At 39.1% G+C, this 19,211-nt stretch overlaps 1 long non-coding RNA gene across 1 annotated transcript in view; it reads left to right on the top strand.

The window, feature by feature from the left end:
* The window catches only part of LOC110260009, a 35,454-nt gene continuing 22,890 nt past the window's right edge, over positions 6,648 to 19,211 (top strand). The window contains exon 1 of the long non-coding RNA XR_002342709.1: positions 6,648 to 6,720. This is a non-coding gene — a long non-coding RNA (uncharacterized LOC110260009). The remainder of the gene's footprint in view (positions 6,721 to 19,211) is intronic.

The raw sequence follows: 19,211 nt of genomic DNA on the forward strand, positions 1-19,211 counted from the left end.
AATTCCACTCAACATTGTGCTAGAGGACCTAGCCAGTGCAATAAGGCAAAAAATAAAAGCGTAATAATTTGGAAAGAAAAATTATCATTATTCATAGGCAACCTGGTCTTGTTGGTAGGAAATCTAAAATAACTGAAGACAACTAATTAATTCTAATGAGTGAATGTAGCAGACATCAATTGAGTTTTACATGCAATGTAATAAATATTCACAGTTCATAATGTTTGTAATGATAAATGCATATATGGTTATTGTACAAAAATGTTGGCATCAGATGCCTGTGATTTCTGAGGTTAAGATTTTCTTGCATAAGTTTGTTAAAAACCTTTATAATCATCAAATACCAAGCAAATGATAACAAACTATTAGATATTAATATTTAAAGGATGATGCCACTAAATATAGCATCAAATGATCAATTGTTTAACAATAAGTCTGATGAAAGATTTTTAAGACTTCTATGAAGAACACTCTAAAATACTATTGAGATATTAAATAAAACCTATCATGTTCTTGGATTAGCAGACCCAAAACTGTAGAGACACCAGTTCTTCCCAAATTAACCTATGGATTAAATGCCATTCCAATAAAAATCCTAACATTTTTAATGGAAATTGATAAGCTGATTGTAAAATATATGGCAATTCACATGGAAAGAACAGCCAGGAAAATAATGAAGAAGGTGGAAAATTTATACTATGAGATATTAAAATTTATTATTCTTGTTATAAAACACAGGTGCTACCACAATGCAGTGAGGAAAATAATTGTCGTTTCAATAATTGGTACTGGGTAACTTGGATTATCCATAAGGGAAAAAAATTGAATCTTGACTCCTGCAACCTACTCTACACAAAAATCAATTCCAGGACTGTTGTGGATTTAAATGTGAAAAGTAGAACTTTTTAAAAGATAACATAGGAGAACAGGAGAATTTCTTCATGAATAGGTAGGCAAAAATTAATTAAGAGTATTTTGTGCTCAGCTCCACCCAGCACGAAATAAGCTCAAAAGTTGAAACAAGCTATAAATTGTACTATTATTCACCTGACCATCTCACTTCAAGCCCCTGCATCTTGATTTTAAATAGCTGGAATCCACTTTTATAGGAATCTCTTTATAACAATATCTAAGATATTTGGGGATACTTCATAAAGACAATAAAAGGAAAAACTGGGAATGCATGTGGAAATCCTGAACTATATCTGGTTTACTATGCAGTCATTGTAAGAATAAATCCATACAGCAAACTATAAACAATATACAAGGTTATGATATTTATTTCAAAATCTATCTCCAAGGATTTAATGAAAATTGTAGCCAGCTGAAGCTAAGGGCTTTTCTGTCTCTCCCACTGTGGTTTATATTTCTCCTCTTTTATCACTTAGGTCCTGCTAATGTTTTATATTCCATGGCAGGTTGGAGAGATTGGTTATGATAATAGCTGCCAATACAACTACTCTGCCAAAACAATAGAAAGTATGATAGGAACATGAGCTTTGGAGTCAGACACATTTCTCTGGAATCCCACTGTGGATGCTTCCTGTCTAAACTAGGGCAGTATATCATATCTCTCTGAGCCTGTTTCTCCAGTTGAGGAATAAGGTGAGATTCTCATAGGCTATCCTGAGGACTAAATGAAGATGGTATGTCCAGTCCATAATAGTTGCTCAAAAATGGAAGCTGATTTTTTGCTGCTTCTTAGAGTCATTGCCAACTGCAAGGAATTCATCTCTGAAATAATAATGGCTCAAATTTAGATTTCTTATAGAAGTTTATATCCACACATTTCTTTTTTTTTTTCTGTTTTTTTTTTTTTTGTCTTTTTGCCTTTTCTAGGGCCGCTCCCATGGCATATAGAGGTTCCCAGGCTAGGGGTCTAATTGGAGCTGTAGCTGCTGGCCTATGCCACAGCAATGCCAGATCCGAGCAGCGTCTGAGACCTTTGCAACAGCTCATGGCAATGCCGGATCCTTAACCCACTGAGCAAGGCCAGGGATCAAACCCGCAACCTCATGTTCCTAGTTGGATTCGTTAACCACTGAGCCACAAGGGGAACTCACTATCCACAGATTTCTAAAGAAGGCTTTGCTTTTATTAAACATGTTCCACAAATTTCAAATGTGGTCAGTTCCTTGAACATTCTTTGTTTACCTGTACCCTGTATCCACAGCTTTTGGTTTCTCTCACCCCCTCTGTGCCCAGCCCCCATGGTACAAAGAAGAGAGTTTATGTGATCCAAAGGGCTTTGTTGTTGTTGTTTGTTTGTTGCTCTTTAGGGTCGCATCTACAGCATCTGGAAGTTCCCAGGCTAGGGACTGAATTGGAGTTGCAGCTGCCAGCCTACATCAAAGCCACAGCAGCATGGGACCTGAGCCACAACTGTGACTTAAACCGCAGCTTATGGCAATGCTGAATTTTTAACCCACTCAGAGAGGCCAAGGATCGAGCCTGAATCCTCATGGATACTAGTAGGGTTTGTTATTGCTGAGCCACAATGGGAAGTCCTTTTTTTTTTTTTTTTTTTTTTTAATGGAGAAGAAGTCCTATGTTGGATCAGAAGGAAAAAAATGGGCTCTCCATTGTGGAGAAGTGCTAAGTCCCATGATAACTTCACACAACTCCCTTACGTCTACAGGTGTCCAAGTTTTACTCTTTGAAAACATATGGCCCAAATTATGCCGTAGGCCAAAGTTACTTGGTCCTTTTTTGTTGTTGTTGTTTTGTTTTTTTAGGGCTGCACCCACGGCATATGACATTCCCAGGCTAGAGGTGGAATTGGAGCTGTGGCTGCTGGCCTATGCCACAGTCACAGCAACACCAGATCCGAGCCACATCTATGACCTACATCACAGCTTACGGCAACACCAGATCCTTAACTGACTGAGCAAGGTCAGGGATGGAACCCTCATCCTCATGGATATTGGTCAGGTTCATTAAGCACTACTCCACAAGGGGAACTCCTGTCACAGGTCCTTCTTGTTTTAGTTGAACACACTGGCATGTACTGCAGGGGTTGAAGTCTTTCCTTCTTAGCTATTGTTTGGTTACCAACTCATGCCTCTTCCTTGGATGTCCTAGTATTGAGAAATGGGGGTGGGTTGGGTATTTACAAATGTGAAAACCTGAAGCCAGGCATATCTCTTTTACAATGCAGTGAACCTTCCAAACCCTTGTCTTAGTCTCTTGGAACCAAACAAATTACATGCCATAGTGTGCTGTATATCACGGCTAGAATGTTCATAACATCTGGCTGAGTGGAGTTTGGGAATGGGCTTCTCTGGTGAGCTGGAGCAGATTGTGTCTTTGACTGACAAGCTGCCATTTTCTTGAGATTTGATGATTTGGGCTCCTTCACCTATCCATGCAAAAAAAAAAATCTTAACCTCAGAGAACTTTGGCATTTGACACCAATATTTTTATACAGTAACCATACATACATTTATCACTCAGAGCTTTATGAACAGTGAAGGTTTATTACACTGCACTCAAACCTCATTTAACCTTTTCTATTGAAGCAATACTTTAAAACAGAGTTGAGAGAGTTTGTACAACCAAGGCTGGTTGGTTGACCTTTTTTTTTGTGTTTCCATCCTTGAGAAGCTTTTGGCATGGATGTTTGTGGTCAGTAGATATTTTCTGTAACCTTGAAGAAATTTACCCGCTAGTCTGAATGTATTCTCTTGGTGCTGTAAGTCCTTGGAAGTTTTTGGGCTTGCAGAAATGTAAAAGCAAGACCTCAGAATTGCTTCTTCTTCAGTAGAAGTGATCAGATCTTCCCTTGTGTACACCATCCTTACTTCCATCTTTGAGCATTTCCCTTTTGCTTTTCCCGTTTTCTGACCCACCTGTCAGCCATTATATAAGGACCACTGCATGCATGATGATTATTATTTCATTGCTTACTATTCCGGCCCACATGTAATTCTATTCCTTAAAAGTTTCTTCTTGTTTAAATCACAAAATACAACATTTTATTACCATACCAATATTTATTATCATGCCATTTTACTACTGAATTATCTTGGATTATTATCTGATTTTATACATATAAATAATGCTTTTTCAACTTGCTTGTAAGGTCCTGGAGTCTGGACTTGCATGCTGTACTTCTGAATTCCATGCACACCTAATACCATGCCTGATACATAGTAGGAATACAGGGTAGGTGGAATGAACTTATTTTGACAGAGTATCTTTAGGCAAATAAGTATTTACGCTTGAAGAGAAATATTCCTTAATAAGAAGGCAGTGATTCAGAATGCCTTCTTTGGATATTCAGAAGGTCCACGTAGTTATTATTTCTTAGAAATGGACCTATTTGTATTTGGTATCTGTGAAGGGCTACTGTGTTGCTTCTTGGATCTAGAAGCAAAGCTTTAAACCATTTGTTTTATTACTTTTCCATTCCAACTCCATTCCAGGGGATATCTGCAGCATTGAGTTGCACAAGGAGGAGTTTTAAGCTCAGTGAGAAGGAAGACCATGTCAGCAGAGAGAGAATGAATGGAAATGCATGTGCCATTTATTTGTTATTGCTGCAATGTATATCTCAAAATCAAGTCTGAGAAGTATGGTTGATATTAATGTTACTTTTAGATCTGCTTCTTGGGTGTCTCACTAAAATCAGTGCTAATAGCATTTTCTTCCCACTGGGGAATTGAAAGATGCTGGCTCTAATTTCAAACAGGTCTGTAGACATGTTCAATAATGGCAAAGTTGATCATTTTGGTTCATCTTTTTAATTTTATTGAACCAAGCCATTGTTCCTCTTTCTGTTTTTGCCACCCATAGGAGCTTTCAAATCACTTCCACTATTTAGGGCCCTGACTGGGGCTTTACCATCACTATGTGCATTGTCTTTCTGGTGGTCTGGGGAAAGAACAGACAGGTAACATCAAGCAGAGCTGCCAAACACTTTAACCAGCTATAGATCTGAGCTCCAAACAATCCCAGGAAAGGTGTTCCTGAGCCCCACATCTTTTTATCTGTAGTACATTTGGTGCCTAATACCATTAGATCTGTTCTGAGTGCTTTGTAGATATTAACATAGCTAATCCTCATAACAGCTTGATAAAGAGGGTACTATTTAATAGATGAGGCACAAAGAGATTACTATTATTTTGCCTAGGGTCACACAGTCAGTAAATGGCAGAGGAGGGATTTGAATTAAGGCACTCTTGTTTCAGAGCACATGTCTTTAAGCACTATACTTCATTTCTTGTGTTCTGTGTTTTTTATTTTTGTTAAACATTTAATTGCGAAATTCCCTATATCCAAAGCATCAGTAAAACAGTTTTGAGAATATGGAGAAGAGGAGGCCCCATTACTGACTACAAAGGACATAGCATTCAGAGGAGTAAAGGACATCGTCCAGTTGTGCACAGCATATGGAGGGCATTTTCTCTGCCCTTGAGGACACCTGATTCTTCATTGATGAGAGGAGAACAGCTCAGATGTTGGGAGGACAGATGACTCATTTTACAATGAGAGCAACCACTGTTGAAGTGCTTGACCATTAGGAGACCTTTCATGTGGGTTTTGGGAGTGAAAAATAGAACCCCTCGTCATTCATTTAATAAACATGCTTTAAGCATTGGCAAATACAAGGTGGAATATTAAGAAATACTAGAATATTTATAGATTCTTAACTTTTAAATATTATTCTAAAACTTCACCAATTTGGACTACATGGGGAAAAAACAGTACAAAAGTACTACCCATTTGCAAATTTCATGTTCAAATAATGCAGTGTTATCCCTGCACATCTATTTTCATAAGGAAGGGCAATGAGAGAAATGGAGAAGGGGGAAGAAAACAAAAGATTGGACACATGCCAGTAATTCTAGCACATTCAGTTACTAGGGCCTAAGGATCTTTACTCTCCTTGTCTGAAGATTCTCAATGTGGGTACCCCTGCTTGGCATTTTTAAAATCCATAGGCAGCATGAACTTGGCCAGTGTACCAGCCCCGTAGGAATACTAAATGTACCTCATTTCATTTATAGGAAAGAAGCAAATTAAGACAGAGCACTTTTGTGTGAACCATAAACTGCATTTAACAAGGCAGGAGGCTTGGGAATCCATGCTCAGGCTGCTTGTTTTTCCTGGCACCTTGTTAAATATGGTTAAGAGTCTGCATGCTGGGGAGCAGCTCACTTTCTCTTTGTTCATGGGAGTGGCTCTCTCTGACCTGAGAGACCTGGGTGGATGGAGTGCAGTCTTAGATTCTGGGGCTGGACAAGGACAAGGGAGCTCACTGGACCTAAACTTACCACCTTCAAACAGTGCCCACCTCAGCTGGGCCCCAGAGCCTGTGCATGGGTCCTTCTGTTTGCAAGCCCTCCAAAGAACAGGGCTGCTTCAGACACTGATTCCAACATCTAATAACACTTATTATCAAGCCACTCTTTCTATGTCTAAATTAAATCCTTCATCCTGCAGTTTAGTGCATCTCCTTTTGTTCTGCCCTGAATAAAGATGGAGAACAGCTGGTCAGCATTCCCTGTAGAATAACTCTTCAGACAGACACTTGAAAGCTATTAAGTTCCCTCAGAGTCTCCTCTTCTCCAGACAAATGCTGAAGCTTCCTCCCACTTTTTTTTCTCCACTCACCTTTCTCTTTTTGGCTGTAGGTCCTTCTCCAGCTGCTTACTTCTTCAAGCCACCTGGAATTCTAACTGCACTTGTTCCTGATGGTATTGTTACTGGGAAATGATGGTAGGGTTTTGTTTTTTCTTTCAATCATCATTTGCTGGTGGACTTAGTGTTTATCCTAGATTTTCATCCGTTAGTTCAAATAAATGGAAAAATTTTTCATACTTTCATTTTATTTTTCATTTTTTAAAGTTTTATTCAAGTATAGTTGATTTACAATGATGTGATAATTTCTGCTGTACAACCAAGTGATTCAGTTATACATGTACACACTTCCATTTCAAGTGTGGTTTCTGAATTCAGCATATGATATTGGGTGGGTGTGTGTGTGTATACTAATTCTGATTACTTTGTAATATCTACCCAGAATTCAGTGGTGAGGAGGATTCTGAGGCTCTGCACAGTTAAGCAGAAAAAAATAATGCCGAAATTAATGTGTTGTACTATGAGCTATGGTTGAAAACTGGTGTGACAGCATTATTCTCAAGTTGTATGGTGCCTAAATAAGTGGTTGAAAAATTATAATACTAAATAATTGTGTTTTTCATGTCCTCTTAGGATATTTCCTTTAGGAAATACAGTCCTTTTTCTTAAAAATCTACCTGTGGGGGGAACATCATTGATTTATTTCTCATTTACTCTGATTTAGTACATCTAAAACATATTGGTCCCTCCCTCACCTGCATCCCCTGTATTCTGTTGGCTCACCAGCAGTCTTGGGAAGCATCTCCATCACATCCTAGCAAGTTATTAACCAATTCTTGGGTTATTGACAGCCTGATAACTGGCTTGCTGGCCTTTTTGCCCCATCGCTTGGCCATCCTGCCAGTGCCCTAGTGGATACTTTGTTCTTGGCAGCCTCTTTTCAAGAATAATGAATGGATAAATAGTGCTTAATACAACTCATTTGTTTGTTTCTTTCTTTTTTAAAAAACTGACTTTTAGGGTCTCCAAAGTAGGTATCATCCAGTGTACTTATTTTAGTTTCCTACTACTTTCCAGGAAACCTTTTGTTTCAGCATTTTTAAAGTACATTTTGCACATTCTAAGAATTGTTATCATCTCACCTCGAATCTCCTCCCCTCTTTCCAGGCATCTAAATCTTACCCATTGTATGTGACCCATCATCCATGAAGCTTTTCTAAATGTAGATTTTTCATTCTTTATTGATGTCTCCTTTCTCTAACCTCCTACTACAATTATATTCTGTCACTTAGTCCAATTATGTACAGTTTGTGTGCCTCACTAATTGTTCCATGTGAACCAACTGGTCGACTATCTTCAGTTACATTCTAATTTTCTTCAGAGAAGAGACCATACCTTCTCTTTTGTCTGTTTGTTTTACCCTCCTTCCTTTTGTTTCAGTCTGCCCCACACCAGTGCTATGCTCAGAAATAGTACTCCAGAAGTACCTATTATGTGACCCTCCAAATAAGCAGTCTGATTGCTTTTCATAAAAGATTAGATAAAAAAAATAATCTGGCCACTCTTTATGGCTTTGGATAGATAAATATTTCAGAAGGTATAGTTACCAGTGACATTAGTAAAGCAAAATGTATTTGGGATCACATATAGATTCTTTTTTGGAGAAGAAGAAAAGTGATTTCATTTTGACAGGGCTCAAAGTATTATTAATTACACTGATGCTAATATGGTTTTGAGGAATAGCATAAAAAGGTATTGTAATGCAGTTTCTCACCTGGCTTGCATAAAGGGTGATGAGATGTCCACCATAAGATGTCTTTACTCTGGCACAGTGAACAAATTAAAAAGTGCAGGCAAAATCCAAAAGCAGAAGCAAAACTCTTAATCCCTCATTAGTAAATAATATTCACTAGCGTAGTCAAGAAAAATCAGAGAGGAACCTGTTGGCTATGGTCTGTATCTAATGTTTTGGTAGGACATGCTTCAGTCAGGGAAGGTTTTAGAAACCAGGAAAGACACTGGAGGACCCCAGCATGGCTGTCATTCTGTTCCCCATATAATGGTGGACCTCCCCTAAAGTCACCTGAAAGGCAAAGCAAAACTGTGCCAAAGAGTGGCATTTCTGAACCACAGCATAGTGGCTTAATTGATTTATACTTCATTCTTTTCAAAAGACAGCTGAATGTCAAAGGTCTTTCTTTTGTGTAGTACTGGAAATCTGGTTGTCAAACAACCTCCACTCATTTAATAATTTATCCCATTTTGTAAAAGAAAGGCAGCTGACATGCAGTAAATCTACTCCATATTTAAATTACTGCATTGAACAATAATAAGGAGAATGAAAAATACAGTCCATTATTTAAAATTAAACATATATGAAACTGTTTTTTTTTTTTTTCCAAATGATCACCAAAGGCTATAGTTTAAAGGCAGCACTGAAGCTCTGAGTGGAATAAAAATGCCTAACAGTAGTTTGCAAATGGCAGCAGAATTATTTATTCTATTTTTTCTATACATAAGGAATTGAGCTAAATGAACAATGTTTAAGCATGTCAGAATTTCATCAATTTTGCATGAGCATACTCAAATATCCTGGTGGGGGTAATTGCTTGCAAATACATTTAAACTAATGATATGTTATATCCTTACTTGATATAAAACTATTAAAAGATACGTTATTGCATTTGACAATGCCATGCAGCTGGGTCAGATCTTAATGACAGATTTCTGCATTTGTGAATTAAGATACACTCTGCTGGAAGCAAATATTTTGTAAAAATAAAAGCTATATACTATGTAAGTTTGATCATTTATCTAAAATTTCCATTTCTGTTTGTTGGGAGCTGTAAAATTTAGGAGAGAGGAAGGGTTTGTCCCTTTCCTAAATTTGGGAAATGAATCCATAACTATAACTGAATATTCCTCATACCCCATTCCCCTCAGCAGGAGCAAACAGAACTTGTAAAATCCACTGTGGAGTTTTAAAGGTCTACTTAAGAGTGTGGTTTTGCATCCCTTGTAGGCTGAAGTAACTGACATGCCTCAAACCAATTAGAGAAAGTGGCCCTTTACTCCCATGAAAAAGACGTATTTATTTTGTAAGAGGAATTAAACTAGGCTGAAAGGAAACATCAGATGGGGAAAATAATTCAAGGGAAAAATGAAATCGAAATCCACTTGCAAAAATGGTTTTATTGAAAGGAAAGTGTAAGAGTTTGCTGGAAGGATTCTTTGGTCCTTCACTCTTAGGGGATATTGGCTTGTGTGTGTGTGCACGTGTGTGTGCCTGTTTTTGGTTTTGCTTGAGGTCAGTATACAAAGAGTCCGCTTTGTAACAGCTTGGATTTTACTTGCCTGGATCTCACCCTATACTCTTGTGATCAAAACCCCAGTGTGATTTCTTTTCTTGACAGTGGGCTAAAATGCGTATTAATTTGTCTCCAGTACCAGGATATGAGACTCCTGGATAGATTGTGAAACAGGCATTAATGCTTATACGTGATTATGGAACTTGGGGAGCTAGCTTGGCATCCCACTGGAAGTCAGATGATGTTATGATTACAAGGGAAGTATATCAATACTTCCCTAATTGTTTCTTAGGACTTTGGGTTCTATTTATGATGTCATTACAAAGCCATGCATTATCTGCATAATCGCCAAGGAAAAGACTCTCATGAAGGAAAACACTTCCCACTGAGATAATGCCGCAAGTGACTGCTATACATCCAACGGCATATGTACGGTGTTGAAATAATAAGACAGCATGGAATAATGATGAATTCTTGTTCCCATCATGACAGAAAGCTTTCCTGAAATTATCACTATTACTGGCTTAATTGATCCATGCTCGGTGAAAGGATTTTAGCAAATGCATAGCTTTGGGACTCCTCTATTCCACAGTATAATTTCTGACAGTATCAGCCTAAGCAAGGCCAGTTACTCTTTGCAGGAGCTGTGATTGCCCTGCATAGAATGTACAGGGCATCTCTGGAAGACTCTGTATTTGTGTGTGTGTGTGTGTGTATGTATCTCTATTCAAACATGCACACACACAATTTGGCTGATAGCTTGGGGCTGAAAAATAAAGGTAAGATAAACTTGCCTCTAGAATAAGAAAAAAGATAATTTTTCTCAGCGAACAGACTCTTCATGGAGTGAAAAAATTGCACATTATTGTCGCTTGGTGTTATATATATGAAGCTCTTGCCTTCACTTGGCAGCCTAGCAAAGCTAGATCTTTTATATGGCAAAGAACAGTACAATATACCTTTACTGCAAGGTTTTCAGTTACATGGTAATTCTGATACATATTCTCTCCCTCTCCTTAAAAGACACGTATGCTCTGATTTTCAACATCATTGAAGATTATTACAACTCCACTTCATAATATACTGTAAATTTTATTATAAAGCACCAATTCCTTGGCTCCTAAGAACAATCTTAAGGAAAGAGTGCACTATACTTCTTCCTCTTGCAGTAATGCGAGAGGAGACCTAATGAAGCTCTTTATGCAAATTTTCCAGTTATCAGGTAAAATCTTCACATTGAAATCTGTCACATGTTGTAAAATTTCTTTATGTTATCAAATGCTAATGATGACTCAGAACACAGCCCACAGAGGATCTTTGAAATCCTTCATAAAAACTGTATTCCACCCCAATATCAGAGGGCTTGGAAATTCCACCACTCTGAAGACGCAGGTTTGTAATTAGCATGGTGCAGGCTTCTCTGCCCTCTGAAACCATAATGTTAATTACAAAAATTACACTGTGTTTAAAAGTGCAATTAAGAGACTCCACTGCACAAAGGGAATCTTGGAACCTCTTTTCACACTTTGAAGCCAGGTCATAATGTAGCCCATAAAAAGGAGGCCAAGGCTCATTCCCTTTTAAAGGCTTCAGAAGATCAGAGAGGCGATCTCAGCAAGAATGAGCTCTACTGAGCTCTGCAGCGCTCTTAATGAACAATGTTCTACCTGGAGCCAGGGAGGAGGCAAAAGGAGAAAATTAGCTGAAAAATGATGGCTGTTCTACACCCAGCTTGGCTATTGCCAACATCAACGCCCAGCTTGGGTCTACTTTGGGCCAATTCTGGAGTCATTTGCTTGGTCCTGGTGTCTTCATGGTTCCCCAAGTGAGACCCACATATCCGTAAGTAAAACTCTAAGATGGAGTTTTATGGATTCAGGCCTGTTTTTGTACTTCATTCGGGATGGAACACTGTATGATTTGTTTGAACAAAAATTATACCAAGAAATAAGTCTCTCCTTCCCTAACTTTTTGGAGGAAATAAGGGAGAGAAATAGTAGGATTTAAGCTGAGTACTTCCTTCAGTGACTTAATGGTTGGATTCAGGCTACACTGCTGGTGGTGAAGTGGATTAATGGTTGGTACAAAGCAAGCAGGGTAGAAGAGTAGGCACATCATAAACTAAGAAACAAAGGTCTGGAATTAGTGTCTCAGGTCTGCATTTCTGTGACATTTAGTGACAATTTAACTTCTCTAAGCCTCAGCTGCCCCATCAGGAGAGTGGGAATAATGCAGGTCTTGAGGAAGATCAAGATAGAATCATCTGGAATAATTAATTGGTAGCAAAAATACTCAGCAGTGTGCAAAGGGGGCGAGCATACACAAATTAATATTATTTCATATATAGCTTGGGTAGACAATATGAGAATTTTGGTTAACTCTTGAGGAAGTTCTGCGTCTCATCCTGTGTTAAATTGATTCCCCCCACCCCCACCCTCACAATTCATATGTTGAAGTCCTAACCCCCAGGCTCTAAGAATGGGCAGATGTAATTAGTTGAGATGAAGTTATTGGGTGTGAGGGGCTCTAACCCAATATGACTGGTAACCCTTATAAAGGGAAATTTTCATACAGAGACATTCATGCACACAGGAAAAACCAGGTAAAAAGACAGGGAGAAGACTGCAGTCTCCAAGCAAAAGAGAGGGGCCTGGCACACATCCTTCCCTCTCAGCCCTCAGAAAACCAGCCCTGCCAACACCTTGATCTTGGACTTCTAGCCTTAAGTTCTGTGGGAGACAATACATTTCTATTGCCTGTGCCATCAGTTTGTGGTATTTTGATATGGCAGTCCTAGGAAATTAAGATACCCTGGAAATGAATATGTTCTTAAGGTCGTTTTTTGTTTTCTGTTTTTTGTTTTTTTTTCTGAAAACTGTTAAATGTCTTACCTGTATTTCAAACAAATAATATGTAAGGCCACACAGCCCTTTATATCATTTGTCCTTCACTCATAGCTAGTTTTTAAGTGATTCTTCTCCACTACTGGCCCTTCAGACAAACTTTTGGATTCTAGCCTACCCTAGTTTCCTTGCCTCCCTTTTCCTTTTCTTAGGGAACACCCTGCTACAGAATTGTTGCTGTTGCTGAGGACAAAAGTTAGGAAGTAGCATTTGGCCCTATGTTTATGAGGCAGCAGAAAGCTGCCCCAAATTTATTTACGTCCCAAAAGTGTTCATTTTTGCACAAAGAACAGTATAAGATAGAGAATGAATAAACTGACATTAGCTAGACAATATTTTTAAGAATTGTGGAATGGGACTAGAATGTTAGAATTTAGAGAGAAGATTTTTCTCCAACTAAAAGCTAGAGAAAAGGTCCCAGAAAGAGAGCAGCCTGGGAGATAGGCAGCTCAGCATTGGTATTCTGGAGAGCATAAGGCAGAAAGACATTTTCATACCTATTTGGCCAATCATGTAGGTTCAGGTCTGGAACTGTTCTGGCATATCAGATAACAGTGATAGTTACTCTAGAAAAAGATCCATGTATAACAGACAAAACAGTTTTTAAAGAGAGTTCCCTGGTGGTCTAGTGGTTAGGATTCATTGTTTTCATTGCCGTGGCTAGGTTCAATCCTTGCACATCAAGCTGCTGCACACTATGCCAAAATAAATAAATAAATAAATTCAGGAAGGCATTTTTTAAAATCACCCTTTAAAAATCTTTGTCCTCATTCTTTCTCTGACACGCCTAAACACACACACACACACATACACAAAAACAAAAGCAAACATACATGCTAAATCCCAAATAGAGGATTTTGTGGGTTTTGGATTTTTTTTTTTTTTGGTAGATTTGTAAAATCTGCAAAAATGCATTTCTCGGGTGTCTAGAACAAACATCAGGGTAAAATGCCGCCTAAGTAATTTCTGTCGGGGGAATTTTTGATTCTCTGTCCCCTGAAGACCTGGGACATGTTAAACACACTGTTTTGTACTCATGAGCCCCTATGTGGTCTCTGAGCCTGGTGCACTTTGTTTAATCCTTCCTTCCATTTACAAATAAGTTTCTTGTGAAGTTTAATGTGAAAACTCCCAATACTGCCCAATAAATCACCACTCAGACCTTTTGTAGAAACACTGAAGGTTTGTGGAGAAACTGATTTAAAGATGGAAGGGAAATTCTTTGTCCCCCTTCCCCCCCACCCTGCCCCCCACAGCCCCTAAAGTCCTGCACAGTGTGCTGCCCATTGGCCTGGGCTGTTTGGCCTATGTGTCTGGAAAAATTCACTTCCTCCTCCTTCATCTTCTACCTGCCTGACTCGTTACGGAACCAGACAGTTTACATATGTGATCCTTCCTATTTAGAAAATTAATGGTGTTTTCTGGCTCCAAATCACAGCTTGTGGTGCTCTGCAGGCGATGAAAAACTTGGCCAGCTTCAGCAGCAAGGCAGCCATTAGAAAATTAACCCTTGGTGACCAAGGAGCAAAGGTAGGCGAGCGGGGTCCTGGCGACGTGGCAGGCTGTAGCTTTCAGGTGTCGATACATATGTTAGCCGTGTAGGAACAGCACACACAGGGCCCCCTGAGAGCTTCTAGCTAGCATGTTTGTGGTTGGCCACTGTGGAGAGGGCACGGACATAGCACTTGGCAGTTAGTGCAACCAATATGCCACGGTTTTTATTAGAGCTCAGGAGAAAGCCCAAAGCCCAGCTTTGGAATCCCAGCCATCACTGTCTTGGCTCTACCTGATTAAAAGATGTGCCATTCATGGCATCCCTGTGTGCCTTCATTTCCCAACCCTGTGCTGTACCTCCCTGCCTGCCTTGGGAAATGGCTGGCCTCAGAAAGACAGAATCATAGAATCCAGAGAGGGCTAATTCCACTTCAAGACATTAATTTAATGTGTTCAGTAATTTAATACATTGTCTCTCCTGCTTGCTTGCTTTTAGGGCTGGGTATTTTTTGTTTTTTTTCGGTTTTGTTTTTTGTACACAGGAGTCAAAGGGAGCTTTTTCCTTGCATAGTTTTGAAAGTTCCCTCTGTGTGTGTGTGTATGTAGAGGGGTAAGGGTCAGAGCATGGGGCTTGGACATGTCAAGTCTAACTTTGGGAATTTGGTTTCTTGAGGGCCTATATTCTTGGACCACTGCTATGGTTTTTTTTCTTCACAGTAACAACCAAACCAATGTGTCTTCAAGGTTCGGCTCTGGTCCTAGATTAATCCCCAGTGGATATAAAATCATTTTCCTCACCCTGTCCCAATGGAACTGGCGTTAGTGACCCCTAGGATCAAGTGCACTGAGGCATGCTTTTCTGTATTTATTTCTTAAACTGAAGAGATGGGAGGACCCTAGGTTATGAGCAGTAATGGATCCCTGAGCCTACCACTGCAGGGAGAATGGCAGCCCAGAGCATAGGGGATCATGGACTGGAGACTTCCTGTCTCCATCCCTACACACCTACCTGCAGTCCTGAAGTTGGTTTTATTTTTAGGTTCCTAGTACAGGAAAACACAGCTGCTTATTTTACTGCTTCTGAATGCTGTGCTCCGTGGTATTCAGTGAAATCAGGCTATATTCATCTCTAACATTGTGTAGCACCAGCTTTAATACAAACAGGGGTAAATAATGCTGGCACATTAATTACTCCTTTCTAGTTTACTCTGACAAAAATGTACTAAAATGAAGGCTAATATAATTATAGATGATGCATTTTCAATTAGCCTTTGTTAATACTATTAATAAGATTAATAATATATACTAAAAATGTCAATATGCTTATCTAAATAATTTTTTTAAAATCATCCTTTCAAGTCCCAGCATCAAACATTAAGGCACAGTGTCTTAATTACATGTGCTCATCAACAAAGTTAAATGGATAACATCCCTCAAGTGTGGCAGAGACAGACAGAGGCAAGCTCTGAAGCTGCCTATGTGTTCACCTTTCTCAGCCCCATTTTACTTTTTCTGTGAACAATCAGCATTCATGGAAAGAACATATCCAAATCAGCACTGGGCTTCTCAAAGTTCTTCTATGGTGAGGGCTACACATGGAGCAGCCTGCTCTCTAGTACACACACACACACACACACACACACACACACACACACACACACACACACTACCCCTTTCTGAACTGAATGATAAAATGTGGGTTTTTCTGCCTTTATAATTTTAATAATATACAGCACAACTGTGACTGGTGTTAATGTATAGAATTAATTGCCCCAGTGAGACATTTCTTCCAAAAAAGCAATAATAGCTGGATTCTCCTTGAGAATGTGAAAACCCTCTGGTATACTAATAAAATGAAAAAGGTTCACAAAATAATATCCTAAATAATTGGGTTCCCTGTACCAAAGGACCCCATGTATTTTCTCTTAAGTGAACTAAAAAAAATTGTGATTATTCCTTTGGACTTAATAAAACATAATTGAAAAAATATCAGTGAGGGTAACGTAGAGCAGTCACATCCATGTCCCTTTAATATTTTTAAGGTGAAATTCTTAAGACTTTCTCGTTATTAAGGATAAAAAATATTTTGCAAGTAAACAGAGATTTCACCTGGCTGATAACATACTGGTAACATGCCCCATTCTCCCTACCCCACACTCTGAGTGTGTGTGTGTGTGATGTATACTTGATCATTAAAACTTTTCAGCAGCTCCAGTTTGTAAATCCACTAGCCCTTTCCTCCCCAGAAACTGGGAAACTGCATACTCTTACTGTGTTGTATTCATAAACAAATTAGTGTCCTTTGAATAGAGTGTGTGTGTGTAAGGAGGTTGGAAGCACAAAACTGTTCTCCTGCCTGGATGGATGTTTTCATCCCAGTGGCTTTTCTTTTTTCCCTTCAGACATAAAGGCTTCCTCAGACTGAAAATCTCACCCTTCATTCTTTTTTTCCCTCCTCTTCTTAACCTGTTTATTCACTTGTTCTTAGGCTACAACAACCAGATTAAAAAAAAAAAAGCCAAAAAAAAAAAAAAAAAAACCAGGGCTGGAAATGAACATAATTTTCCATGAAGAGGAGCTAGGGAGGGTGTTGGGGACCTGGAGGGAAATGCAAAGAGGACTTGGGATAGAGCCGGGGATGCTAGAGAGACAGAATGCTGAAGATAGTTGTCCCAGCTACGAGATAAAAGCTACATTACATGAAATTAATGGAGGCTGTCTGCGACATACATGAATCACTGTTTCAACACCAAGAAACCAGCACAAAAGAATAAAGAAATCTGAGTACTAACTACATCTTCAAAGGTCTCCTATTTACCCAGCTATACTGGGTACTGACACAAGTGGGGGGAAATATAAGAAAAAAGCACTGCTGTGATCGAATGAATGCGACCATATGAGCTATATTGGAGCCGTATGCATCCTATTTAGCTGATATCAAACACAGTTTAATGAAAGTTAAATAGTTTCTGAGGAGTGCATGAGCTGGAACAGATTAGATTCCACCGAGGGGTCTCTCAGCATATTGTTGCTCACATGTATTCCCTGCTCAGGGCTGCTACAATTCCAGCACTCCATTAGCAATACACAAAAGACTTATGCAGATAGCGGGCATAAGCTCCTACCGCCATGTTGGGAAATAAAAACACACACACACACACAGACACACGCACACACGGATGAAGGTTTTGTTCAATGTGTTCATCTCAAAATGGATCTCTGTAATTCAAAACTGATAAGAGCATTTGTAGGAAGAAGGAAGTAGCTGCCTATATTTTTAAAAAGAGAAATATGTAAACTGCCTCAAATAGAAGATGTTGCATCAGGCACATAATGAGAGTTTGATCTTTCAGAGGACAATGATGTGGGTGAATGCTATGCCCTTTTGATCCATAAGCTCTGTCTGGTCTAAAGGTATGGCAGCTTCCTTTTTAAAACCACCCCATGAAGTTAGAGGGGTGTACATTTCTGTAAATTCTCACACACACACACACAGCATCCCTCCAGCAATGCCTCATTTTTAAAATGTACAATTCCTTCCAGAAATACTGCTGAACAGCCTGTCCATCTATTCACATGGCTGTCGCAAAAACTGACATGAATTGCAATTAATAATTTCATTACTTGGCAAAGATTTTTTTAAAAACTTCTCTACAATTAAGTTGTCTGTGTGCTTTTTTTCCTTCCTTCTGTCCAACCATCTCCTGCTCTGTCTTTATTGAGCTGACTTTTCATGGACAGTGACAGTGGTGTTTTAATTTAAATAAACAGGAGAGATCTTCATATTGGTCTTTCTATAAAAGTGGCCAGAACAGTTGGATAAAATTGCTTCATTTGCTTCTTTCAGATGAAGAGTAAAGGAAAAGTCAATTCCTCCTTAACTGTGTTCACTTTTTTCACTCTTGCATAATTGCAATCAAACGTCATTGGGCATTTACTGTATCTCCAGCATTTTCTCTGTGCTAGGCTGCATTATAAAGATTAATCAGATATGTTCCCTATACTTAAAGGGCTTACAATTTAGAGTTTCTCAACTAGGGGGTGATTCTGACCTCCACCCCTAGAGGATATTTAGTGATGTCTGGAGACATTTATCTTTGGTTGTCCTAACTGGGGAACTACTACTGGCATCCAGTGGGTAGAGGCTAGGGGTGCTATTAAACACCCTGCAGTGAGTGCATAGAACAGCCCTCACAACAATGACTTGTCCAATCCAAAGTGTCCATAGTGCCAGGATTTAGAGAGATGAGTATTTCCTAGGAAGAAGCAAGGTGAAACTTCCAGTAAAACATTGAACTTGCTGGTATATCGACACCTTGTTCCTGTGTGCAGTAAAGTTTGAACACTTTGGTGTATTGTCACCTGGTGGCACTCAGGGACTGAATGAGTCTTCCATGGCATTTTGCTTAAATTGGGGAGTAAATTTCTAAAGGTTTTTTTTTTTTTTTTTTCAGCCAGGGACAATTCCTCAAGTTTTTGGAAACCTTTTTCAATATCTTAAATAACTGCCTGAGATTAGGGATAAGGATTCTTGTGTAAATTCAGCCAAGTAAAAGGAAACAGTAAAACACCATACATCTGTCTTAACTTTCTTAGCTCTGGGGAGACTTTCCTATTAATACTATTCAAGCCCTTCTAGAAGGGGTGTGATTTTCTCCATCATCTCTTCTATGCCCTCTCCCTATTATTCCTCAAGATAAAAATGGCCCTACATTAGGGAGCTGAGTTCCCATTTAGGGTGGCCTGTCAGATGCACTATGATAATCATCCCTATTTCTTCATCTCTGGGCTCAGGTATAATAATTTCATTAAGAAGCAGAGTAGGTGTTAAAGTTGTCACCGGCTGCCTGTTCTGGTCAAGAAGGATTTCCCCACATTATTCCTGCTGTCCCTGCCATCACATTATATCACCCATTCCATGGGA

Source organism: Sus scrofa, chromosome 3 (genome assembly GCF_000003025.6).
Source record: "Sus scrofa isolate TJ Tabasco breed Duroc chromosome 3, Sscrofa11.1, whole genome shotgun sequence".
NCBI lineage: Eukaryota > Metazoa > Chordata > Mammalia > Artiodactyla > Suidae > Sus > Sus scrofa.